Raw genomic sequence first — 1,909 nt, forward strand, 5'->3', positions numbered from 1 at the left:
GCTAAATGGGAGTTTTTCCTCTACAGTACATGCATGCACAGTATGACGGATTGCAGTACCGTAAAAAAAATAAAAATTAAAGTGAATGTCTATTGTCTCTACATGCTCCTCTAGGGGTATTAAGAAAACCAATGACCTAATCCAATCAGTGGGTTTTCCTTAGATAAAAAACGTTTAACCAATCTGACTATAAACCGTTTCTCTAAGGTACCTCAAAATGACCTGCTGTGAACTGGCAATATATAAATGAACTGAATTGAATTGAACAAATAACTGCGTAAATAAGCATTTAAACTAAAATCTGTATCAGTACAATAATTAAGTGCAACCAAAATACACATATACCTCAACACATAAAGGTAGAAAAATTTTCAAGAAAAATTTTTTTAATTGAAAACTAATCAAATTTTTCTCATTTCTAGGTTCAATTTTATCCAAACATTTAATGGATTCCAGATTAAAAGTTTACATTGTTTTATTATATCACAATGGTTGCAGTATAGGATTTAGTACAAATTTGGTTGATTTACACTCATGGTTTATATTGCTTAAATTACTTTAATTAACGTAAATGGCTTGTTCTTATATAGCGCTTTTACAAGTCAGGAGATTTTGCCAAAGTGATACAATGTGCTTGATTAGCTTTTAGTGGGGTTTAAATAACTGTCACTTCATTTGCGGTTGTTAGCATATCAACTAAACTTCATTATTGCATGGTAAAGAAGGCAAAGTGCTGTTGAAGATATAACCTGTTCAGCCCAGAGAATGGTTGTAGGTCTAATGTTCACTTGGACATAAACACCAAAAATAAATATAGATTAGTCTACACGTAAAACATTTTTTTTTTTGTAATTAACTGGGAATTTAACTTAATTCCCAGTCAGTTAAATTGTTAGTATATCAATTAAAGCTCATTATTGGCACAGAAGGGAAAGTGCTGAAGGTTTAACCTGTTTAGCCCTTAAGAATATACACAAAAATAAATCAAATATCATAGTTATAAGGTATCCATGCAAACTGTTCGCACTCTGTGAAGGTTACATATAAACATTTTTTTTTGTAAAAAAGATTACCCCATCCACGCACGCACGCGCACACATACAAACAGTACATCCACTGGGGCTTCAACTCTCAAGTTGAATTCATCTGAGGTAGACCATACACAGATCATCAAGTAAAAATAAGTCTTCTAGTTTTTGTTTTAAAATAATTTAAGCTGTTTCAAATTCTTTTAAAGTCACAGATTTTCTCCATGTCCAGAGACACATTAATAGGTCTCTCTATGGTTCTGAAAATCCATTCATCCATCCAAGTTTAAGTCACAAAATAACAGGTCTTTGATAAAAAAAAATCCAGATCTTCTCTCCAGGTAGCTCCCTCTGGATGATCTAACATTATTCCCAGGCTACAAACGGTATCTGCCTTTGAATGCTCTATAATTAGAGACCTGTTTTCCTGGCTTCACATACTGATTGATGTCTGTCAAGAAGTCTGTGATCCATGTGCTGGTAGAGTCAGGCATAATCAGCTGAGAGAGCTTGTCCTGCTGCACAGCTAGGATGACGTTTGCAAGCAAAGCTGATGTTCAAACCCAGGGAGGTTCCTGGGAAGCTCAGCTGATGCAGGATGCAGTAAGGAGCCATGTTTATTGCTTCCATAAAGCAGTTGTTGGGTCTGTAGGCAAACTGCAGTTATCCAGAAGTGAGTCTTGGCTTGAAGATGGAACTTTAAGCACATAGTGCCGAAAGGACTACATTACTTTAGCGATCAGGGGGATGGATTATTTAGTCCTGTGGTCCTTGTTTTGTTGTTGCTGTTTTTTAAGGGGTGATTGTTGTGGTTTTGAGACATGGTAGCACATGGCATGTCTACATTAATGTGTTAAAAATGTCTGTGAAAATCTTAAAGG

This window comes from Cyprinodon variegatus, unplaced genomic scaffold (assembly GCF_000732505.1).
Source record: "Cyprinodon variegatus isolate N-32 unplaced genomic scaffold, C_variegatus-1.0 Scaffold1486, whole genome shotgun sequence".
Lineage (NCBI taxonomy): Eukaryota > Metazoa > Chordata > Actinopteri > Cyprinodontiformes > Cyprinodontidae > Cyprinodon > Cyprinodon variegatus.